Source organism: Nerophis lumbriciformis, linkage group LG04 (assembly GCF_033978685.3).
Source record: "Nerophis lumbriciformis linkage group LG04, RoL_Nlum_v2.1, whole genome shotgun sequence".
NCBI lineage: Eukaryota > Metazoa > Chordata > Actinopteri > Syngnathiformes > Syngnathidae > Nerophis > Nerophis lumbriciformis.
The window spans coordinates 48242501-48266446 of record NC_084551.2 but is presented as its reverse complement, the minus strand read 5'-3'; the positions used below and the strand labels follow the sequence as shown (position 1 = coordinate 48266446).

General features: G+C 36.5%; 1 protein-coding gene across 2 annotated transcripts in view; it reads right to left on the bottom strand.

The window, feature by feature from the left end:
- Positions 1–23946, bottom strand: part of znf385d (zinc finger protein 385D) — a 264331-nt gene that overhangs the window by 24790 nt on the left and 215595 nt on the right. The window lies entirely within an intron of this gene.

The window sequence follows — 23946 nt, the reverse complement described above, 5'->3', positions numbered from 1 at the left end:
CCCCCTCTGGTCAACATATGAAATAACAAGTGTGTGTAAGAAATTTAAATGTGCCCCCTTTGGCCAAAGTTAATTAAAAAAATATCTAAATATGTATATAGAGACATATTGTAGTAACTTGAAGTAAATAATGAAGATTAAAAACCAATTACAAACAAAAAATTCAACAACAACAAAAAATAACTAAAAGCAGTCTTTTTCTCACAATGTGTCCACTTTTTTCTTATAAAATTAGGAACAATTTCTCATATTCTTTCTGCTTCTGTAATATTGTAATATTTTCTCGTAAAATTATAACTTTTTTATGTAAAATGATTACTTTTTACTGCAAAATGGTGACATTTGTCATATAAAATTCGGACTTTTATGACAATATTGCACATTTTTTTGTTGTTCTTGTAAAATACTGACATTTTTTTTGAGTAAAATGATGACTTTTGTCATAATTTTGCCAAGTAAAATTCCAATTATTATTATCATAATATTGCCAAAATACTTTTGTCAAGTAAAATTACGACTCTTTTCATAAAATTGCCAACATTTTAAGCTTTTCTTCTAAAATTGCGACTGTTATTGAGTAAAATTCCAACTTTTATCATAATATGGCACACGTTTGGTTTTTCTTGTAAAATTTTGACTTGCGTTGAGTAAAATGACGACTTTTATTATAACAGTGCCAAAATTCTAAGTTTTTCTTGTGAAATTGTGACCTCTTTCTTGTGAAATTCCAACTCATTTTTCATAACAAGCGTTTTTATATTTGCATAGTATGTATATATTAATAATGTTGTAAATACACATCTTTATATATCTAGAAAGGCTGGTCCTAAAGAGGGAGGCATTTTTCGGAGGTCTCAAGAAGGTAATAAATACATGAATGTGTGTGTGTGTTTGTGTTCTTGTATTTTAACCCTTCTTGAGACATCAACAAGGAAAAGTAGCTTCCATATGAGGAGGTGTGAACAAGTTAGGACATAAATCATGGTCCCAATACAGAAAACCATTGCATCTAATAGAGAATGTCTCATTTGCACCCCTGGTGGGGAAATATATCAAAATGAGGGTGGTCCCAAAAAGGAGGGATTTTTCAAATTGACTGTGTCGGTTTTAAAAGTGCTCCCCCTCTGGTCAGCATATGAAATAACAAGTGTGTGTAAAAATTTTGAAATGTTCCCCCTCTGGGGCCAACATATGTAATATTAAGTGTGTGTAAGAAATTGAAATGCGCCCTCTTTGGCCAAAATGTATTTAAAAAAAAAAAAAAAAAATGTATATAATGTAATAACTTGAAGGAAATAATGAAGATTAAAAAACAATTACAAACAAAACAATTAAAAATTCAAAAATAACTAAAAGCAGTCTTTTTCTCACAATGTGTCGACTTTTTTCTTATAAAATTGGGAACAATTTCTCATATTCTTTCTGTTTCTGTAATATTGCAATATTTTCTCGTAAAATTATAACTTTTTTTTTGCAAAATGGTGACATTTGTAATATAAAATTCTGACTTTTATTACAATATTTTTTACAATTCTTTTTGTTGTTCTTGTAAAATAGCAACGTTTTTTGAGTAAAATGATGACTTTTGTCATAATTTTGCCAAGTAAAATTCAGATTATTATAATTATAATATTGCCAAAATTTTTAAAGTTTTCTTCAAAAATTGCAAATTTTGTCAAGTAAAATTACGACTCTTTTCATAAAATTGCCAAAATTTTAAACTTTCCTTCTAAAATTGCGACTGTTATTGAGTAAAATTCCAACTTTTATCATAATATTGCACAAATGTTCAGTTTTTCTTGTAACATTATGACTTGCGCTGAGTAAAATGATGACTTTTATTATAATACTGCCAAAATTCCAAGTTTTTCTTGTGAAATTGTGAGCTTTTTCTTGTGAAATTCCAACTCATTTTTCACAACAAGCGTTTTTATATTTGCATAGTATGTATATATTATTAATGTTGTAAATACACATCTTTGTATATCTTGAAAGGCTGGTCCTAAAGAGGGAGGCATTTTTCGGAGGTCTCAAGAAGGAGACATCAACAAGGAAATGTAGCTTCCATATGAGGAGGTGTGAACAAGTTAGGACATAAATCATGGTCCCAATACAGAAAACCATTGCATCTAATAGAGAATGTCTCATTTGCACCCCTGGTGGTGAAATCTATCAAAATGAGGGTGGTCCCAAAAAGGAGGGATTTTTCAAATTGACTGTGTGTCGGTTTTAAATGTGCTCCCCCTCTGGTCAACATATGGAATATTAAGTGTGTGTAAGAAATTGAAATGTGCCCCCTTTGGCCAAAATTAATTAAAACAAATAAATAAATATGTGTATAGACATACTGTAATAACTTGAAGGAAATAATGAAGATTAAAAACCAATTACAAACAAAAATAATAATAATAAAAAATTACTAAAAGCATTTTTTTCTCACAATGTGTCGACTTTTTTCTTATAAAATTGGGAACAATTTCTCATATTCTTTCTGCTTCTGTAATATTGCAATATTTTCTCGTAAAATTATTACTTCTTTTTGCAAAATACATTTGTAATATAAAATTCTGACTTTTATCACAATATTGCCAATTTTGTTGTTGTTCTTGTAAAACAGTGACTTTTAAAAAAAAGTAAAATTATGACTTTTGTCATAATTTTGCCAAGTAAAATTCTGATTATTATTATTATAGTATTGCCAAAATTGTTAAAGTTTTCTTCTAAAATTGCGACTTTTGTCAAGTAAAATTACGACTCTTTTCATAAAATTGCCAACATTTTAAACTTTCCTTCTAAAATTGCAACTGTTATTTAGTAAAATTCCAGCTTTTATCATATTGCACAAATGTTCAGTTTTTCTTGTAACATTTTGACTTGCGTTGAGTAAAATGACGACTTTTATTATAATACTGCTAAAATTCTAAGTTTATCTTGTGAAATTGTGACCTTTTTCTTGTGAAATTCCAACTCTATTTTCCCAACAAGCTTTTTTATATGTGCATAGTATGTATATATTATTAATGTTGTAAATACACATCTTTATATATCTAGAAAGGCTGGTCCTAAAGAGGGAGGCCTTTTTCTCAGGTCTCAAGAAGGTAAGAAATACACAAGTGTGTGTGTGTGTGTGTGTTCTTGTATTTCTACCCTTCTTGAGACACCAACAAGGAAAAGTAGCTTCCATATGAGGAGGTGTGAACAAGTTAGGACATAAATCATCGTCCCAATACAGAAAACCATTGCATCTAATAGAGAATGTCTCATTTGCACCCCTGGTGATGAAATCTATCAAAATAAGGGTGGTCTCAAAAAGGAGGGATTTTTCAAATGGACTGTGTGTAGTTGTACAAGTGTTCCCCCTCTGGTCAACATATGAAATAACAAGTGTGTGTAAGAAATGTAAATGCACCCCCTTTGGCCAAAGTTAATAAAAAAAAAATCTAAATATGTATGTAGAGATATACTGTAGTAACTTGAAGTACATAATGAAGATTTAAAAACCAATTACAAACAAAAAATTCAACAACAACAAAAATTAACTATAAGCAGTCTTTTTCTCACAATGTGTCAACTTTTTTCTTATAAAATTGGGAACAATTTCTCATATTCTTTCTGCTTCTGTAATATTGCAATATTTTCTCGTAAAATTATAACTTTTTTATGTAAAATGATTACTTTTTACTGCAAAATGGTGACATTTGTCATATAAAATTCGGACTTTTATGACAATATTGCACATTTTTTTGTTGTTCTTGTAAAATACTGAAATTTTTTTTGAGTAAAATGACTTTTGTCATAATTTTGCCAAGTAAAATTCCAATTATCATTATCATAATATTGCCAAAATACTTTTGTCAAGTAAAATTACGACTCTTTTCATGAAATTGCCAACATTTTAAGCTTTTCTTGTAAAATTGCGACTGTTATTGAGTAAAATTCCAACTTTTATCATAATATTGCACAAATGTTCAGTTTTTCTTGTAACATTTTGACTTGCGTTGAGAAAAATGACGACTTTTATTATAATACTGCTAAAATTCTAAGTTTATCTTGTGAAATTGTGACCTTTTTCTTGTGAAATTCCAACTCTATTTTCCAACAAGCTTTTTTATATGTGCATAGCATGTATATATTATTAATGTTGTAAATACACATCTTTATATATCTAGAAAGGCTGGTCCTAAAGAGGGAGGCATTTTTCTCAGGTCTCAAGAAGGTAAGAAATACACAAGTGTGTGTGTGTGTGTGTGTGTGTGTGTGTGTGTGTGTGTGTGTGTGTGTGTGTGTGTGTGTGTGTGTTCTTGTATTTCTACCCTTCTTGAGACACCAACAAGGAAAAGTAGCTTCCATATGAGGAGGTGTGAACAAGTTAGGACATAAATCATGGTCCCAATACAGAAAAGCATTGCATCTAATAGAGAATGTCTCATTTGCACCCCTGGTGGTGAAATCTATCAAAATGAGGGTGGTCTCAAAAAGGAGGGATTTTTCAAATTGACTGTGTGTCGGTTTTAAAAGTGCTCCCCTTCTGGTCAACATATGAAATAACAAGTGTGTGTAAGAAATTTAAATGCGCCCCATTTGGCCAAAATTAATTAAAACAAATAAATAAATATGTATTTAGACATACTGTAATAACTTGAAGTAAATAATGAAGATTAAAAACCAATTACAAACAAAAATAATAATAATAAAAAAATTACTAAAAGCATTTTTTTCTCACAATGTGTCGACTTTTTTCTTATAAAATTAGGAACAATTTCTCTCATTTTTTCTGCTTCTGTAATACTGCAATATTTTCTCGTAAAATTATTACTTTTTTTTGCAAAATACATTTGTAATATAAAATTCTGACTTTTATCACAATATTGCCAATTTTTTTGTTGTTCCTGTAAAACAGTGGCTTTTTTTTTAAAGTAAAATTATGACTTTTGTCATAATTTTGCCAAGTAAAATTCAGATTATTATAATTATAATGCCAAAATTTTAAAAGTTTTCTTCAAAAATTGCGACTTTTGTCAAGTAAAATTACGACTCTTTTCATAAAATTGCCAAAATTTTAAACGTTCCTTCTAAAATTGCGACTGTTATTTAGTAAAATTCCAACTTTTATCATAATATGGCACACATGTTTGGTTTTTCTTGTAAAATTTTGACTTGCGTTGAGTAAAATGACGACTTATAACATTGCCAAAATTCTAAGTTTTTCTTGTGAAATTGTGACCTTTTTCTTGTGAAATTCCAACTCATTTTTCATAACAAGCGTTTGTATATTTGCATAGTATGTATATATTAATAATGTTGTAAATACACATCTTTATATATCTAGAAAGGCTGTCCCTAAAGAGGGAGGCATTTTTCGGAGGTCTCAAGAAGGTAACAAATACAAGAATGTGTGTGTGTGTGTGTGTGTGTGTGTGTGTGTTTGTGTTCTTGTATTTTAACCCTTCTTGAGACATCAACAAGGAAAAGTAGCTTCCATATGAGGAGGTGTGAACAAGTTAGGACATAAATCATGGTCCCAATACAGAAAACCATTGCATCTCGTAGAGAATGTCTCATTTGCACCCCTGGTGGGGAAATCTGTCAAAATGAGGGTGGTCCCAAAAAGGAGGGATTTTTCAAATTGACTGTGTGTCTGTTTTAAAAGTTCTCCCCCTCTGGTCAACACATGAAATAACAAGTGTGTGTAAAAATTTTGAAGTGCTCCCCCTCTGGCCAACATATGTAATATTAAGTGTGTGTAAGAAATTGAAATGCGCCCTCTTTGGCTAAAATGTATTAAAAAAAATATGTATATAATGTAATAACTTGAAGGAAATAATGAAGATTAAAAAACAATTACAAACAAAACAATTAAAAATTCAAAAATAACTAAAAGCAGTCTTTTTCTCACAATGTGTTGACTTTTTTTCTTATAAAATTGGGAACAATTTCTCATATTCTTTCTGTTTCTGTAATATTGCAATATTTTCTCGTAAAATTATAACTTTTTTTTGCAAAATGGTAACATTTGTAATATAAAATTCTGACTTTTATTACAATATTTTTTACAATTCTTTTTGTTGTTCTTGTAAAATAACAATGTTTTTTGAGTAAAATGATGACTTTTGTCATAATTTTGCCAAGTAAAATTCAGATTATTATAATTACTATTATAGTATTGCCAAAATTGTTAAAGTTTTCTTCTAAAATTGCGACTTTTGTCAAGTAAAGTTACGACACTTTTCATAAATTTGAGAATGTCTCTTGCACCCCTGGTGGTGAAATCTATCAAAATGAGGGTGGTCCCAAAAAGGAGGGATTTTTCAAATTGACTGTGTGTTGGTTTTAAAAGTGCTCCCCCTCTGGTCAACATATGAAATATTAAGTGTGTGTAAGAAATTGTAATGCGCCCCCTTTGGCCAAAATTAATTAAAACAAATAAATAAATATGTATATAGACATACTGTAATAACTTGAAGTAAACAATGAAGATGAAAAACCAATTCCAAACAAAAATAATAATAATAAAAAAATTACTAAAAGCATTTTTTTTCTCACAATGTGTCGACTTTTTTCTTATAAAATTGGGAACAATTTCTCATATTCTTTCTGCTTCTGTAATATTGCAATATTTTCTCATAAAATTATTACTTTTTTTTGCAAAATACATTTCTAATATAAAATTCTGACTTTTATCACAATATTGCCAATTTTTTTTTTTTTTTGTAAAACAGTGGCTTTTTTAAAAGTAAAATTATGACTTCTGTCATAATTTTGCCAAGTAAAATTCTGATTATTATTATTATTATTATAGTATTGCCAAAATTTTAAAGTTTTCTTCTAAAATTGCGACTTTTGTCAAGTAAAATTCCGACTCTTTTCATAAAATTGCCAACATTTTAAACTTTCCTTCTAAAATTGCGACTGTTATTTAGCAAAATTCCAACTTTTATCATAATATTGCACAAATGTTCAGTTTTTCTTGTAACATTTTGACTTGCGTTGAGTAAAATGATGACTTTTATTATAATACTGCTAAAATTGTAAGTTTATCTTGTGAAATTGTGACCTTTTTCTTGTGAAATTCCAACTCTATTTTCCCAACAAGCTTTTTTATATTTGCATAGTATGTATATATTATTAATGTTGTAAATACACATCTTTATATATCTAGAAAGGGTGGGCCTAAAGAGGGAGGCATTTTTATCAGGTCTCAAGAAGGTAAGAAATACACAAGTGTGTGTGTGTGTGTGTGTGTGTGTGTGTTGTTGTATTTCTACCCTTCTTGAGACATCAACAAGGACAAGTAGCTTCCATATGAAGAGGTGTGAACAAGTTAGGACATAAATCATGGTCCCAATACAGAAAACCATTGCATCTAATAGAGAATGTCTCATTTGCACCCCTGGTGGTGAAATCTATCAAAATGAGGGTGGTCTCAAAAAGGAGGGATTTTTCAAATTGTCTGTGTGTCGGTTTTAAAAGTGCTCCCCCTCTGGTCAACATATGAAATAACAAGTGTGCGTAAGAAATTTAAATGTGCCCCCTTTGGCCAAAGTTAATTAAAAAAAAGATCTAAATATGTATATAGAGACATACTGTAGTAACTTGAAGTAAATAATGAAGATTAAAAACCAATTACAAACAAAAAATTCAACAACAACAAAAATTAACTAAAAGCAACTTTTTTTTAAATAAAATTAGGAACAATTAATTTCACATATTCTTTCTGCTTCTGTAATATTGCAATATTTTCTCGTAAAATTATAACTTTTTTATGTAAAATTATTACTTTTTACTGCAAAATGGTGACATTTGTCAGATAAAATTCGGACTTTTATGACAATATTGCACATTTTTTTGTTGTTCTTGTAAAATACTGACATTTTTTTTGAGTAAAATTATGACTTTTGTCATAATTTTGCCAAGTAAAATTCCGATTATTATTATCATAATATTGCCAAAATACTTTTGTCAAGTAAAATTACGACTCTTTTCATAAAACTGCCAACATTTTAAACTTTCCTTCTAAAATTGCGACTGTTATTTAGTAAAATTCCAACTTTTATCATAATATGGCACAAATGTTCGGTTTTTCTTGTAACATTTTGACTTGCGTTGAGTAAAAAGACGACTTTTATTATAACACTGCCAAAATTCTAAGTTTTTCTTGTGAAATTGTGACCTTTTTTTGTGAAATTCCAACTAATTTGTCATGACAAGCATTTTTATATTTGCATAGTATGTATATATTATTAATGTTGGAAATACACATCTTTATATATCTAGAAAGGCTGGTCTTAAAGAGGGAGGCATTTTTCTCAGGTCTCAAGAAGGTAAGAAATACAAGAATGTGTGTGTGTGTGTGTGTGTGTGTGTGTGTGTGTGTGTGTGTGTGTGTGTGTGTGTGTGTGTGTGTGTGTGTGTGTGTGTGTCTGTGTGTGTGTGTGTGATTACTTTACATTTAAGTGCAGTGGAGCTTGGTTAATGTGCACGTGTCAGTAAATGGGCCGGTCCTTTAAAGCACAGCCGAGTAATTGATTTCATGCAAATATGTAAGCGATGTAATGATGCACAGCTGCCACAGATAGGGCTAATGATTGCTTCAGAAGGAAATGGCCACACGTCAGCCAAGCGCCACTTTCAGCGACACAAATCTCCACAAAGTTTGCCCCAACAAATCCCAGAAACGCGACACTTTTAATTTGACACCCCGTCACGCCCGCGGGACTTAATGAGCGACGTCAAATGTCATTAAGAGTGTTTGTGTCGCCGCTCGCTCGTTGCCACAGCGACATTTCCCATTTATTCGCATCACACAGAAAGGTTCCTTTTTCCGCTTCGCGTCTGTGACAAGCTGTCTGGTAGCTGACGTCGCATTGTGAGCGCCGACAAGTTCAACGTTCGAACAAGGGAACGGTGGAGTGAAAATACGGTGCCACAAACACACAAAAAAGTTCCACAAACTGAAAAGTTCCACAAACTACCAACAATTTGCAATGCAGAAAAACAATTTTCAGCAAGTATCAGGTACAAAACTCAAAACCAGTGAAGTTGGCACGTTGTGTAAATGGTAAATAAAAACAGAATACAATGATTTTCAAATCCTTTTCAACTTATATTCAATTGAATAGAGTGCAAAGACAAGATATTTAGTGTTCAAACTTGTCATTTTTTGCAAATATTAGCTCATTTGGAATTTGATGCCTGCAACATGTTTTTAAAAAGCTGGCACAAGTGGCAAAAAAGACTGAGAAAGTTGAGGAATGCTCGTCAAACACTTATTTGGAACATCCCACAGGTGAACAGGCTAATTGGGAACAGGTGGGTGCCATGATTGGGTATAAAAGCAACTTCCATGAAATGCTCAGTCGTTTACAAACAAGGATGCGGCGAGGGTCACCACTTTGTCGACAAATGCGTTTAAGAACAACATTTCTCAACGAGCTATTGCAAAGAATTGAGGGATTTCACCATCTACGGTCTGTAATATCATCAAAAGGTTCAGAGAATCTGGACAAATCACTGCACGTAAGCAGCTAAGCCCGTGACCTTCGATCCCTCAGGCTGTACTGCATCAACAAGCGACATCAGTGTGTAAAGGATATCACCACATGGGCTCAGGAACACTTCAGAAACCCACTGTCAGTAACTACAGTTGGTCGCTACATCTGTAAGTGCAAGTTAAAACGCTACTATGCCAAAGCGAAAGCCATTTATCAACAACACCCAGAAACGCCGCCGGCTTCGCTGGGCCCCGAGCTCATCTAAGATGGACTGATGCAAAGTGGAAAAGTGTTCTGTGGTCTGACGAGTCCACATTTCAGATTGTTTTTGGAAACTGTGGACGTCGTGTCCTCCGGACCAAAGAGGAAAAGAACCATCCGGATTGTTATAGGCGCAAAGTTGAAAAGCCAGCATCTGTGATGGTATGGGGGTGTATTAGTGCCCAAAACATGGGTAACTTATACATCTGTGAAGGCGCCATTAATGCTGAAAGGTATATACAGGTTTTGGAGCAACATAAAGTATGTTGCCATCCAAGCAACGTTACCATGGACGCCCCTGCTTATTTCAGCAAGACAATGCCAAGCCACGTGTTACATCAACGTGGCTTCATAGTAAAAGAGGAAAAGAACCATCCGGATTGTTATAGGCGCAAAGTTGAAAAGCCAGCATACTTGATCAACAGCCATACAGGTCACACTGAGGGTGGCCGTATAAACAACTTTAACACTGTTACAAATATGCGCCACACTGTGAACCCACACCAAACAAGAATGACAAACACATTTCGGGATCCGCACCGTAACACAACATAAACACAACAGAACAAATACCCAGAAGACCTTGCAGCCCAACTCAACCGACACACGGAGGGGGAGGGGGCATTGGTGGTAGCGGGGGGTGTATATTCTAGCCCGTAAGAGTTAGGGCTGCATGGGCCGCACTAACACTAAATTTTCATATTAAAAATAACGTCTCACGGGCCGCAATTGGCCCCTGGTTTAGATCCATGAAGGAAAGAAGAAAGTGAATGAATGTTTATAAGTGAATACATTTACATATGCATAAAAATGTGTTTTCTTTTATATATATTTTTTTAATGCATTAAGTAATGACTTGATGGGGTTCCTGGGACCCCATTTAGAAAGCTCCTAGCACCAACACTGTATTCAGGAATGCGGTATTTATTTTGAAACCGTACAGAAACCCGAACGATGTTCACTTTTTTTTTTTTGGCCTATCATTCACAGTCACTATGAGAAACAAGAAAACACAAGTTTTTTTTTGGTTTTTTTTGCAGTCTAACTTGTAAAAATCGTCTTGTTCTAGCTGACTAGCAATTACATCGCCATGCTACGGTATTAGCCATAAAAGTTAAGAGATTAACTAACTACTACAATTGCACGAAACGCGTTTGAGTTTGTAATACACAACACATTACGATAAGACACCAATCTGTACTGTCTGAAAAACATGAACAATCATATTACAGTATCTGTAAAGTATTATTTCATGTTTTGTTTGTACACAGCTAGCCTGCATCATCAGCAATATTTTAGTGACTCACTCGATAGACTGTTTTGGTCCAGCTGGCTAGGGACGTTTTTCCGGTTTATTTGGATAAGCACGCCATTTATGCCTATAAGCAGTAGTTCATCCTCTGTATATTCAGCTTCAAAAAGATAAGGTTGTGAATGCACATTTGTTCAAAAATAGTCATCTTCGTTGTCTGTTACCAAGTCTGCCATGAATAAAAAACACACTCGCGTTTGTTTCCGGTAGTTGATAGTCAGCCATGCGTTGCTATGGAAACGGAACTCAATGCGTGCGATTAAAATGACCACAAATACGGTAAATATTGTACATATTACATATTGTTATAAACATGTCTGTTACTACATTATATATAGACTTGAAGTGTGTATATAAAAAGTTGATGGAGGGTTCTGAAGTTGTTTTAGATGGCTTTTTTTATCATCTTTAAAACCTTAATAAAAAAAAAGTTGTGTTTTTGTATCATGATTGTGAACGATAGGCAACATTTTTTTTAAAAAGTGCAGTTTCCTTTTAATAGCAAATAAATCAATCCTTTTTTATTACTTTATTTACAAACCCCGTTTCCATATGAGTTGGGAAATTGTGTTAGATGTAAATATAAACGGAATACAATGATTTACAAATAATTTTCAACCCATAGTCAGTTGAATATGCTACAAAGACAACATATTTGATGTTCAAACTGATAAACTTTTTTTTGTGTGCAAATAATCATTAACTTTAGAATTTGATGCCACCAACACGTGACAAAGAAGTTGGGAAAGGTGGCAATAAATACTGATAAAGTTGAGGAATGCTCATCAAACACTTATTTGGAACATCCCACAGATGAACAGGCAACTTGGGAACAGGTGGGTGCCATGATTGGGTATAAAAGTAGATTCCATGAAATGCTCAGTCATTCACAAACAAGGATGGGGCGAGGGTCACCACTTTGTCAACAAATGCGTGAGCAAATTGTTGAACAGTTTAAGAACAACCTTTCTCAACCAGCTATTGCAAGGAATTTAGGGATTTCACCATCTACGGTCTGTAATATCATCAAAGGGTTCAGAGAATCTGGAGAAATCACTGCACGTAAGCAGCTAAGCTTGTGACCTTCGATCCCTCAGGCTGTACTGCATCAACAAGCGACATCAGTGTGTAAAGGATATCACCACATGGGCTCAGGAACACTTCAGAAACCCACTGTCAGTAACTACAGTTGGTCGCTACATCTGTAAGTGCAAGTTAAAACTCTCCTATGCAAGGCAAAAACCGTTTATCAACAACACCCAGAAACGCCGTCGGCTTCGCTGGGCCTGAGCTCATCTAAGATGGACTGATACAAAGTGAAAAAGTGTTCTGTGGTCTGACGAGTCCACATTTCAGATTGTTTTTGGAAACTGTGGACGTCGTGTCCTCCAGACCAAAGAGGAAAAGAACCATCCGGATTGTTATAGGTGCAAAGTTGAAAAGCCAGCATCTGTGATGGTATGGGGGTGTATTAGTGCCCAAGACATGGGTAACTTACACATCTGTGAAGGCACCATTAATGCTGAAAGGTACATACAGGTTTTGGAGCAACATATGTTGCCATCCAAGCAACGTTACCATGGACGCCCCTGCTTATTTCAGCAAGACAATGCCAAGCCACGTGTTACATCAACGTGGCTTCATAGTAAAAGAGTGTGGGTACTAAACTAGCCTGCCTGTAGTCCAGACCTGTCTCCCATTGAAAAAGTGTGGCGCATTATGAAGCCTAAAATACCACAACGGAGACCCCCGGACTGTTGAACAACTTAAGCTGTACATCAAGCAAGAATGGGAAAGAATTCCACCTGAGAAGCTTCAAAAATGTGTCTCCTCAGTTCCCAAACGTTTACTGAGTGTTGTTAAAAGGAAAGGCCATGTAACACAGTGGTGAACATGCCCTTTCCCAACTACTTTGGCACGTGTTGCAGCCATGAAATTCTAAGTTAATTATTATTTGCAAAAAAAAAAATAAAGTTTATGAGTTTGAACATCAAATATCTTGTCTTTGTAGCGCATTCAATTGAATATGGGTTGAAAAGGATTTGCAAATCATTGTATTCCGTTTATATTTACATCTAACACAATTTCCCAACTCATATGGAAACGGGGTTTGTACATCAATTCACAATACTGATCATTTAAAAGTCTACTTTTTGTTGGCTGTAGATATAGATTGAAGTTATACTAAGTATCTTGTTTAAAAAAATAAAAAATAAAATAAATTACGCGATGGAAGTCAGTGGCGCCCCCATGTGTCATTCATTACAATGACAGAAGAGTGAAAGTAGTTGACATTTTTGACGTTTTTTTTAAATCTGCACTTATTCATGTTTATACTCTTCTACCTTTTATTCCCAGGTAAGCTATTTTTTATACCAAAAAAATCATAAAACGAGTCCAGGAAGTGACGTAGTCTTCGCGCATGCGTGGACTGATCTTGTCTTCCTGAACCCATAGACATCTTATAAGTCGACGCAGCATGGAGCGCTACTGCCTACTGGCGCATGACGAGACGCGGGGCCGCCATCTTGGAGTGGTGATCTGCTCCACTCAGTGCAATTCATTTGGCAGGAGCAATGAACTGTCAGCGTATTTAATTCATCTTACCTCTCTGATTTTCACGTGTTTTTTTTGGTCAAACCTGTAGCTATGATAAAGGACACATGTTTTGACGTGTTTTATTATTCATAGTTTGCTTAACAATAATAGAATATTCTTATATGCTATAAGTGACTAGACCATTGGTGTTGTTAGGCCTATTTTAGGGGGGCTCTAGCCCCCCTAAAATATTCTTAAGCCCCCCTAAATAATTTGGTGTTATATATATATATATATATCTTTTTTTTTTTTCTTTTTTTTTTTTTTTACAAATACATGCAGACATATTCATTATAAAGTGGCCCGAGTGTGAGTTTAAATAATCATATAACCTGTCATTATTCACTCAGTTTCCCCTCACTTCATAGCGTAAGGTAGAGAGCCACCTTAGCGCGTCGGTATCCAATCCATTCCACTTGTTCATACAGAAAATGCCCACATCACTCAAAATCCAGTCCACATTTTCTCTGCGACCTTGCTTGCTTTGAAGCACGCAGCGCTGCAGAACAAACACGTGAACGGATGCAAAGTGGACATAAGAAACTTTTTCAAGAAAGTAAGTATTCATCACTGCTTGCAGAGGTGTGGACTCGAGTCACATGACTTGGACTGGAGTCAGACTCGAGTTATGAATTTGATGACTTTAGACTCGACTTGACAAAATGTAAAAATACTTGCAACTCGACTTAGACTTTAACATCAATGACTTGTGACTTCACTTGGACTTGAGCCTTTTGACTTGACATGACTTGCTACTTTCCCCCAAACCCAACGATTAAAACGTTCAGGAGCGCTCCGTATCTTCCATTGTGTACGCATGCGTGTTACAGCGTGTGCGCTACCTGTCAGTACAACAGCCAATCAAATTACATCCACGTTATTTTCGTCCCACAGCATTCATCCAATCAAATTGCAGGAAACCCAATGAGGAAGAGCTCTCAAACAACGCGCCAGTGAGGAAAAATGATGCTAAAAATAGTTTTGTTCGGTATTAAAACTACGACTTGGTCAACAAAAAACTAATTGCAGTATGCAAAAATGCGGTTCGAAGATTACAGACAGAGACGCAACAACTTCCAACTTCGTTCGACATTTGAAGTTGTACAAAGAAGGGTAAGTTTTGAATTTAAGATAACGTTTATTGGCTAAGTAACGTGACTTTTATTTGCTGTGTAGTTAAATCAGTGAGGCTGTAAACTCAATGCTAACGTTATAACCGTAGACATGTTTAAGTCATACTTGCCAACCTTGAGACCTCCGATTTCGGGAGGTGGGGGTCTGGGGGGCGTGGTCGGGGGTGGGACGGGGGCGTGGTTGAGGGCGCGGGCGTGGTTAAGAGGGGAGGAGTATATTGACAGCTAGAATTCACCAAGTCAAGTATTTCAAACATATATATATATATATATATACATACATACATACATACATACATATATATATATATACCGTATTTTCCGCACTATTAGCCGCACCTAAAAACCACAAATTTACTCAAAAGCTGACAGTGCGGCTTTTAACCCGGTGCGCTTTATATATGGATTAATATTAAGATTCATTTTCATAAAGTTTCGGTCTCGCAACTACGGTAAACAGCCGCCATCTTTTTTCCCCGTAGAAGAGGAAGTGCTTCTTCTTCTACGCAAGCAACCGCCAAGGTAAGCACCCGCCCCCATAGAACAGGAAGCGCTTCTTCTTCTACTGTAAGCAACCACCCGCCCGCGTAGAAGAAGAAAAAGCGCGCGGATATTACCGTACGTTTCATTTCCTTTGTGTGTTTACATCTGTAAAGACCACAAAATGGCTCCTACTAAGCGACAGGGATCCGGTTCATGAAAAGACGCAATCTCTCCATCCGCACACGGATTACTATTTCACAGCAACTGCCTAAACACTTTCAAGAAAAGCTGGCTACTTTCCGTGCATATTGTAAAAACAAGATAGCTGAAAAAAAGATCCGGCCAGAGAACATTATCAACATGGACGAGGTTCCACTGACTTTTGATATTCCTGTGAACCACACTGTGGATACAACAGGAGCACGTACGGTGAATATTCGCACCACAGGGAATGAGAAGTCATCCTTCACTGTGGTTCTAGCTTGCCATGCTAATGGCCAGAAACTTCCACCCATGGTGATATTCAAAAGGAAGACCTTGCCAAAAGAGACCTTTCCAGCCGGCGTCATCATAAAAGCTAACTCGAAGGGATGGATGGATGAAGAAAAGATGAGCGAGTGGTTAAGGTAAGTTTAAGTTTACGCGAAGAGGCCGGGTGGCTTTTTTCACGCAGCTCCGTCCATGTTGATATACGATTCCATGCGCGCCCACATCACGCTGGTTTTAATATATTATTAAAGTTTGACTGACCTATTTGACTGTTTTTTTGACATTCCTTTAGCGCAGTTAGATGCGGCTTACAATACGGGGCGGCTTATAGGTGGACAAAGTTTTGAAATATGCCGTTCATTGAAGGCGCGGCTTATGACCCAGGGCGCCTTATGGTGCGGAAAATACGCATTACTGAAATAAATCAAGTTTTTCAAAATATTCTAATTTACTGGCTTTTACCTGTATATATATATGCATATATATAAATATATATATATACATATATATATATGCATATATATATATATATATATATATATATGCATATATATATATATATATATGCATATATATATATATATATATATATATATATATATATATATACATATATATATTTATATATATATATATATATATATATATATATGCATATATATATACGCATACGCATATATATATACGCATACGCATATATATATACACAGGTAAAAGCCAGTAAATTAGAATATTTTGAAAAACTTGATTTATTTCAGTAATTGCATTCAAAAGGTGTAACTTGTACATTATATTTATTCATTGCACACAGACTGATGCATTCAAATGTTTATTTCATTTAATTTTGATGATTTGAAGTGGCAACAAATGAAAATCCAAAATTCCGTGTGTCACAAAATTAGAATATTACTTAAGGCTAATACAAAAAAGGGATTTTTAGAAATGTTGGCCAACTGAAAAGTATGAAAATGAAAAATATGAGCATGTACAATACTCAATACTTGGTTGGAGCTCCTTTTGCCTCAATTACTGCGTTAATGCGGCGTGGCATGGAGTCGATGAGTTTCTGGCACTGCTCAGGTGTTATGAGAGCCCAGGTTGCTCTGATAGTGGACCGACACCAGCAGATGCCATGGCACCCCAAACCATCACTGATGGTGGAAACTTTACACTAGACTTCAGGCAACGTGGATCCTGTGCCTCTCCTGTCTTCCTCCAGACTCTGGGACCTCGATTTCCAAAGGAAATGCAAAATTTGCATGGTTGGGTGATGGTTTGGGGTGCCATGTCATCTGCTGGTGTCGGTCCACTCTGTTTCCTGAGATCCAGGGTCAACGCAGCCGTCTACCAGCAAGTTTTAGAGCACTTCATGCTTCCTGCTGCTGACCTGCTCTATGGAGATGGAGATTTCAAGTTCCAACAGGACTTGGCGCCTGCACACAGCGCAAAATCTACCCATGCCTGGTTTACGGACCATGGTATTTCTGTTCTAAATTGGCCCGCCAACTCCCCTGACCTTAGCCCCATAGAAAATCTGTGGGGTATTGTGAAAAGGAAGATGCAGAATGCCAGACCCAAAAACGCAGAAGAGTTGAAGGCCACTATCAGAGCAACCTGGGCTCTCATAACACCTGAGCAGTGCCAGAAACTCATCGACTCCATGCCACGCCGCATTAACGCAGTAATTGAGGCAAAAGGAGCTCCAACCAAGTATTGAGTATTGTACATGCTCATATTTTTCATTTTCATACTTTTCAGTTGGCCAACATTTCTAGAAATCCCTTTTTTGTATTAGCCTTAAGTAATATTCTAATTTTGTGACACACGGAATTTTGGATTTTCATTTGTTGCCACTTCAAATCATCAAAATTAAATGAAATAAACATTTGAATGCATCAGTCTGTGTGCAATGAATAAATATAATGTACAAGTTACACCTTTTGAATGCAATTACTGAAATAAATCAAGTTTTTCAAAATATTCTAATTTACTGGCTTTTACCTGTATATATATGCATATATATATATATATATATATATATATATATATATATATATATCTTTACCTCCTGAAAATATGCAAACAAAACTGTGTTTAGATAATTGACACTTCAAACTTGCATAAATAAATCTTAAGGAATATAACATAACTTGGCTTCTGAGAGCTTCAAAATGTGATGAATAAAATGCTAAAGTTGTTGATAAACAAGCAATTATTTTAATAATTAAATATGGTCATTTTAAATGAATTATTATGATCATTTAATTATTAATTATTTCCAGTATGTCTATTTTAATGTATAATTCTATGGCTGGATGTAATAAGGAGTCAGAAAAAAATACAAATAAAAATACAATTAATTTTGATGTTTTTAGCAAAATATAGTAAAAATGTTTTTAGTTTTTAAAAAAAAATTAATAAATATATTTATTTTTAGGTAAGATAAACATCCATCCATCCATCCATTTTCTACCGCTTATTCCCTTTGGGGCCGCGGGGGGCGCTGGAGCCTATCTCAGCTACAATCGGGCGGAAGGCGGGGTACACCCTGGACAAGTCGCCACCTCATCGCAGGGCCAACACAGAACATAATAATACAATTTATCTCTAGTCTGGATGATTTAGTTCTTGTCACCCTGTGGTCCTCCTGTCATAAAAAAAAGGCTGTCCTCACTCAGGTCCGCATAAAGCTGGAGGGGCGTGGCCTCCAGCTCCAGCTGAAAATCGGGAGATTTTCGGGAGAATATTTGTCCCGGGAGGTTTTCGGGAGAGGCGCTGAATTTCGGGAGTCTCCCGGAAAATTCGGGAGGGTTGGCAAGTATGGTTTAAGTAGACGCAGCATCGACCACTACTGCCTACTGGCGCTGACGAGACGAGAGGCGCGGCCGCCATCTTGGAGTGGTGATCCACTCCACTCAGTGCAATTCATTTGGCAGGAGCAATGAACTGTCAGCGCATTTTATCTCACTGAATACCACTGATTTTCACGCTCTTTTTTGTCATACGTGTAACTATGATAAAGGACACATGTTTTATTATTCATAGTTTGCTTAACAGTAATAGAATATTCTTATATGCTATAAGTGACCAGACGTCCAAGATCAAAACTAGGAATATAATCCCAGAGAAGGGGGAAAAAACGGTTAGCTAGTTTTAAGTTGAAGAAACAATATGATTAGGTTATATATACATGCGTATATCCTACATAAACAATGTATGAATATATTAGATATCTATATATCTTACAGACCAATATACTTTATCTCTGTTGCTGCAACAGCAGAGAGTTTATTCTGTCTTGACACTTTGTATTGATATTTTGTATTACATTCTTCCCTTAAATGATCATGTTTACAGTGATTGTTTTATATGTATTTTTCATGGATGTTGCTTTGGATAAAAGTGTCTGCCAAATACTTAAACATATATAAACACCTGAAAGTCTTTTTATCAGCTAAAACCACCAATCTGCTTCACTGGATTCAGAATAAAACCAAAGTCTGTTTTACCCAACAATGTTAGTATTTGAATATTGTTAATTGAAGACTTATTCCTGGTTACAATTATACTGTTAAGAGAGTATTGTGTTATATTTTGCCTAAAATGAGAATGCATCATAATCAGTGGCGGCTGGTGAATTTTGTTTTAGGTGGGGCTAAAAGTTTGTAAACCAAAAACCTGTAGGGGCGTCATCCTCCCCCAGAAGATTTCTTTGTGATTTTCACATACAAATATTGAAGATCTTTGCTCCTTCTCAACTCTGTGGTAATATTATTTTCATAAAATACAACCAATAGTACGTTAATGTTAAATCTTACTTGTGAAAAGTAATCCCCCGATTCCTATTTTCAACAGCAGGAAAAAGCTGAACACCATCTTTGTTTTCTACCTATCAACTGTCAGTTTAGGCTGCTCGCCGGCTCCTCATCACCACTTCAAGATGGCGGCCGAATTTCTCGCGTCCCAGTAGCCAATGCTGCGTCTACTTATAAGATGTCTATGGTCTTCTTCTTCTGTTATTAATGGTTGACAAACTGTTGCAAATCAGTCGCTCCGTCAACCTTTAATTGACTCAGCAGCACCACCCGTCGTTAAAGACTGCAAACTACGCTTTCTGCTGGCAGGAATAAAAAATAAAATACGTGTGTAGAACTAAAAAGTGGAAAAAAAACCATGCCAAAAGTATTAACTTGAAGACAATTGTGTTTCTACTGGAGAATCCTTTTGGGTGCTTGAGGAAAAAAATGTTTTTGAGTGGTTGAAACATTTTTATATGTTTGTGGAGTTTTCGGAAACTGCATTTTTTTGGAATTTTGCCTATCATTCCCTATTAGACAAGAACACATATGTTTTTCCTTCTTTTATGCATTGTAAGTTGTAAAATATGGCAAGTACAAGGTGGCTAACAATGCAACTAATGGGAGGACACCAATGTTCCCTCTAAGGTGCGCGCCTGTGCAATTGCACACTGCTCAAGCGTCCTCTGCGCACGGCAAATCTATGCCACGCACAAAATCAAATAAAAAAATAAGCGCATAACAATTTTCAACACACGGACACGACAGAGAAAACAGTTTTTGTCATCATTGTTTAAATATTGTAACGTCTGTCGAAACGCTTTGAGGACACGAATTCCATCCATCGCTTTACTGAGCAAAACTCTTTATTGTCGGCCATAAACACATCACCAAAACATTAGTAAAAAAAATGATATCTAGCAAAAGTGGTCATTTTCTGCAGTACAAATCAGACCAAAACCAACTTTGTTATATCAACAGCAGCCGCTCGCTCTTTCTCACTTGCGCCAACACATGCACATATGGCACTTAGCCAGTGATGCGTTTACAGCCACACAAAAAGTCGGACAACTCCAACACCACACATAAAGTGTCATTCCAGGTCGTTACACTATGATTTACCAATCAAATGTGTGCTTATTCTAGTGTCATTTATTAGGAATCTTAATTTATAAATATTAATCATGAAATGCTGTTAGTATATTAAATAAATACTAATAAAAATAAATTTTTTTACAAACAGGAAGTTGCAGGATTGTACACATGATCCCCTGCTTACATCTCATTGTGCAACATGTGAATGTTTTAATGGGAACTAAATGCAATGTCTGAAAGGGGTACAAATTATTTCCAAAGCAGGACCTCCACCCGGACAAACTATACAAGTACACAGTTCATGAAAAACAATATTTTTTGTTATTGTCATTGTAAGTGGGCCTAAACACTTATATTAGAAAATAACCTCATGGAAATGACTGCTGTCATTTGATTATAATAATAAGAGAATGTTGTCTGTCGTTTGTTTGTCGCAACATTTTTTTAACCTTTTGTGAGGATTATGTTTTTTTATAATGAATTATTCACATAAACGGGACAATATGAACATCCCATCCATCGGCAGACATTGTACAGTAAGTGATTGTTTCATTATGTCCATAGTTTGTATATCTTGTTTAGCACTAAGCAATACTGCTACATGATGCTTACAGTTTGTTGTTGAAGGGAAAAGTGAGGTGTGTCTGCGAAATTAATGCTTAAAATGATCAAAATACGTAAATATTACATGTTATTATGAATGTTACTACATTACATATATACTAAAAGTGTGTGTGTACAACGTTGATGGAGGTTTTAGATGTTTTTTTTGAAGCACTTTACTACATGGGCTCTTGACTTTTGCTCGCGTTTATTTAGTTAGGATGCATAAAAAATAAAAACATACCGTAATATTAATACTAATTTTTAACTACAATTTGAACCCTGCAGCTCATAAGACGGAGCGGCAAAGTTATGGATTTTTCTTTGCTGGTGGCCAAAATAAAAACAACTAAAGGTGTTATTGTTTGTGCTATGGCGCCATCTTTTGGACGAATTCGCTCACTGCAGGTGCTGCAGTCTCCTTCCATTTACCGGCAGTGCCCATAGCGTTTCTACTCATATGGATTCTTCTATCATCAAGTTTTACAATATCCATCCATCCATCCATCTTCTTCCGCTTATCCGAGGTCGGGTCGCGGGGGCAGCAGCCTAAGCAGGGAAGCCAAGACTTCCCTCTCCCCAGCCACTTCGTCCAGCTCTTCCTGTGGGACCCCGAGGCGTTCCCAGGCCAGCCGAGAGACATAGTCTTCCCAACGTGTCCTGGGTCTTCCCCGCGGCCTCCTACCGGTCGGACGTGCCCTAAACACCTCCCTAGGGAGGCGTTCGGGTGGCATCCTGACCAGATGCCCGAACCACCTCATCTGGCTCCTCTCGATGTGGAGGAGCAGCGGCTTTACTTTGAGCTCCTCCCGGATGGCAGAGCTTCTCACCCTATCTCTAAGGGAGAGCCCCGCCACCCGGCGGAGGAAACTCATTTCGGCCGCTTGTACCCGTGATCTTGTCCTTTCGGTCATAACCCAAAGCTCATGACCATAGGTGAGGATGGGAACGTAGATCGACCGGTAAATTGAGAGCTTTGCCTTCCGGCTCAGCTCCTTCTTCACCACAACGGATCGATACAGCGTCCGCATTACTGAAGACGCCGCACCGATCCGCCTGTCGATCTCACGATCCACTCTTCCCTCACTCGTGAACAAGACTCCGAGGTACTTGAACTCCTCCACTTGGGGCAAGATCTCCTCCCCAACCCGGAGATGGCACTCCACCCTTTTTCGGGCGAGAACCATGGACTCGGACTTGGAGGTGCTGATTCTCATCCCAGTCGCTTCGCACTCAGCTGCGAACCGATCCAGTGAGAGCTGAAGATCCTGGCCAGATGAAGCCATCAGGACCACATCATCTGCAAAAAGCAGAGACCTAATCCTGCAGCCACCAAACCAGATCCCCTCAACGCCTTGACTGCGCCTAGAAATTATGTCCATAAAAGTTATGAACAGAATCGGTGACAAAGGGCAGCCTTGGCGGAGTCCAACCCTCACTGGAAACGTGTCCGACTTACTACCGGCAATGCGGACCAAGCTCTGACACTGATCATACAGGGAGCGGACTGCCACAATCAGACAGTCTGATACCCCGTACTCTCTGAGCACTCCCCACAGGACTTCCCGAGGGACACGGTCGAATGCCTTCTCCAAGTCCACAAAACACATGTAGACTGGTTGGGCAAACTCCCATGCACCCTCAAGGACCCTGCCGAGAGTATAGAGCTGGTCCACAGTTCCACGACCAGGACGAAAACCACACTGTTCCTCCTGAATCCGAGGTTCGACTATCCGGCGTAGCCTCCTCTCCAGTACACCTGAATAGACCTTACCGGGAAGGCTGAGGAGTGTGATCCCACGATAGTTAGAACACATGGGGCTCGCCATCGTGCCCCACCTCCGGGCCTGGCTCCAGAGGGGGGCCCCGGTGACCCGCGTCCGGGCAAGGGAAATCTGGGTTCCTTGCTTGTTTTCTTCATAGAGGTCTTCGAGCTGCTCTTTGTCTGATCCCTCACCTAGGACCAGTTTGTCTTGGGAGACCCTACCAGGGGGCATAAAGCCCCCGGACAACATAGCTCCTAGGATCATTGGGACACGCAAACTCCTCTACCATGTTAAGGTGGCAGCTCAGAGAGGAGGTTTTACAATATAACTAAAACAATTCCTACTTACTAAACCGTCCCATGTGTGATGTCTGTAGGAGTGTTTTCATGCATATGTGTATGTGTTATCGTAATGTAATCAAGCTAGTGTCGTTAGCATTAGCTAATATGCTAACACTTTTACGAGTGTCTGTGTTGGTATTATTAACTTACAATGGCATTCTTTTTGTATTGTTTCAGCTTCACAAATTCCTCAGTAAATTCGCCAAAACGTCACCGTGGGGTTATTGAGTCTGCTTAGCTGATTGGAGAGTTAGCTTGCGCAGCTGGGTCCGTGACGATGACTTTTGTTTTGTTTGATCATCCGTTTTACTGCCGTGTACACAGTTTGGAAACAATTGCAGAACCTTTCTTTGTAAATAACTAATTTCTCAACGTATATATCTGCGATTTATAGTCTGGTGCGGCTAATACATGTAATAATAATAATAATAGATTGTATTTGTAAAAGCACTTTACATTGAGCAAACAACCTCAAAGTGCTACAGTGAATTAAAAAAACAAAACAAAAAAAACAATGCTAAAACCACAAATAGCTGCCCCCAACAACTAAAAAAATAGTAAAAAAATAAAATAAAAA